Source organism: Callorhinus ursinus, unplaced genomic scaffold, assembly GCF_003265705.2.
Source record: "Callorhinus ursinus isolate GAN/ISIS: 27379988/994484 unplaced genomic scaffold, GSC_fseal_2.0 scaffold2690, whole genome shotgun sequence".
NCBI classification, from domain to species: Eukaryota; Metazoa; Chordata; class Mammalia; order Carnivora; family Otariidae; genus Callorhinus; species Callorhinus ursinus.
The window spans coordinates 565-2,966 of record NW_027399744.1 but is presented as its reverse complement, the minus strand read 5'-3'; the positions used below and the strand labels follow the sequence as shown (position 1 = coordinate 2,966).

Here is a 2,402-nt window from a genome sequence, read left to right as displayed (position 1 = left end):
CTTCAACAATGTGGGGGTAGGGGTCCCGACACCCGCCCCCCCGCAAGTCGGAAATCTGCGTATAACTTTTGACTCCCCCAAAACTGAACTGCTAATTGCCTATTGACCTGAAGTCTTACTGATAAAGTCAGTTAACACATGTTCTGTATGTTGTGTGTATTACATACTGTATTCTTATGGTAAAGCTAGAGAAAAGAAAATGTTATTAAAATCATAATAGAAAATACCTTTACGGTACTGTCCTGTGTTTATTGAAAAAAAGCCATGTGTAACTGGAACTGCACAGTTCACACTGGTGTTGTTCAAAGGTCACTTAGAGTCTGAAGAGAAAATGTGAAATAAGGAAGTGGAAATGGCTTACATAGGTTAAGTTTTGATGACAATTTTGCTTTGAAAGAGAGGGAGAACCCAGGTGGCTTCTAGAAGAGTGTGTGGGCTGGAAGGCAGGGTGGTTGGTTACTTGGTTGGTTAGTAAGATGCACAGTAATTTTGGCAGGCTTTTTAAAGCTGACTGATGTGATCCAGTAGTGAGGGCACATGATTCTTCAGTGAATGAGAAGGGATGGGATCTGAGAAGTAGAAAAGGGGATGCTCCTAGATAGCAGCAGGGACAGTTCATCCACTTTCACAGGAGCGAAGGCAGAGCCTAAGGTCACAAATGCAGACAGGTTGGTGACTCTCTCGGTGGGATGATCAATGCTCCTGTCAGATCGTTTCTATTTTTCTCAGCATAAAGTTGGTCATGAGCTGAGATAAAGGAGTTTTGTGATAAAGGAATAAGAGAGTCATCTCAGTGAAAAAGGTCCTTTCTTATGTCCCATCACGTTCCTCAAACCTTAACCTAAGAGGGCAGGGGCCCTGGATCGCAGGGTCTTTTTTTTTTTTTTCCGCCCAGCGGTCCCTTTGGGCCCTGGTGCAGATCCAACCCCGCGTCCCCTGCGCGCTTCCCACTGTCCGGCTGCACGGGCACGGACGTGGCGTCCGGCCTGTTCAAAAACCGAGAACCCGATCCATCTCACTTCCCTGCCTGGCCTTCTCCTGTGGCCCTACCCGGGCGACCGACTTCAGCGCGCGTCGTCGCCTCGGACGCGGGGCGGGTGGGTGGAGTCGGCTGAGCGGCCGCAGCGGCGGCTGCAGTAGTGGGTCCTTTAGTGGCTCTGGGGCGGGGCTGTGGGGAGGGCACCGACTGACCGACGGACCCCGCCGGGATGGGGAGTGTGGCTGCTCCGCCAGGGTCCTGCGGGTGGGAGAGACGCTCCGCGACCACGGGTGTCCGGAGCCCCTCCGTGTTGTGCTAGAGATGCTCTTCCTCTCGGTGATTTGTTTTTCTGTCTCGGCGGGCCGGCTCCTCGGCCTAGGTCACGCCCCGGGGAGGAGGAAGGAGCTGGGCCACCTCGATCTGTGTGGCCTGGATAGGGCCGAGCGACGGGGCAGTGACCAGCTGCGTGGGCCTCCTCCCTTTGGGCATGTTGATCCGCGGCTGCGCTCCCTGTTCCAGTTTCATGCAGGCTCCTGGGAAAGCTGCTGCTGCTGCTGCCTGATTCCAGCCGACAGACCTTGGGCCCGGGAGTGGGGCCGGCGCTGGCAGCTGGAGATGGCCGACCCGAGATCCGTGCACGAAACCAGGTTTGAGGCGGCGCTGAAGGTGATCCAGAGTTTGCCGAAGAATGTAAGTGCGCTGGGTCCCGGCTGCAGAAGCCTCCCCCCGAGGCCGGAGGCCCCGGTTTCTGAACCTCGCCTCCTTTAGTCTTTCTGCTTGTCGTCTTGCTGATTTAACCTCCTTCGTTTCTGCGTTTAAAAAGGAATGTAATTGGAGGGAAGGTAAAGAGTGTTAATTAATTACCTGCTGATCTTTCAAGATTTTGAGTAGTTTTTATTGCTGAAAACAGAAGTCTTACTTAATGACTGCGGATTAGGATATGTTTAAAAAAAAAAACTGGGTTGGGGATGCTTGGTGCCGCATGCTCATGAAGTGTACTATTTAAGCCTTTCAGAAACTTTCGATGTGAAGGGAGGGAAAAGAAAGAATAGCTATACTCACTTGTAAAATGATTTATTTTAATAAATACATATGATTGTGACTTTTTTGTGTGTGCTGTTCTCTTGTTCTACTATTCTGTTTCTTATTCTTATATTGGGCCTTCCTTGCAGCTTAGGAGAAAAGTCAGTCCAGTTGTTCCTTTGTATTTAATGTGTCATTTCTCAGGCGACTTTCCAAAATTTTTCTCTTTATCCTTGGCTTTTAGCAATTTGACCGTGATGTGTCCAGGTGTGGTTTTCTTCAAATGTATCCTGTTTAGAGTTTACAGAGCTTTCTGAATTTGTAATTTTATGTGTTTGACCAAAGTTGGGAAGTTTAAAGCCGATATTCAAATATTTTTTTCTGTGGAGAGGCTTGACAA

General features: G+C 49.6%; 1 long non-coding RNA gene across 1 annotated transcript; it reads left to right on the top strand.

Moving 5' to 3' along the window:
• The first annotated feature begins 1,149 nt into the window (after positions 1-1,149).
• LOC141372213 (uncharacterized) lies at positions 1,150-2,081 on the top strand. Its single transcript, XR_012377500.1, has 2 exons — positions 1,150-1,315; positions 1,499-2,081. It is a non-coding gene; the product is annotated as an uncharacterized lncRNA (long non-coding RNA).
• Positions 2,082-2,402: the final 321 nt, after the last annotated feature.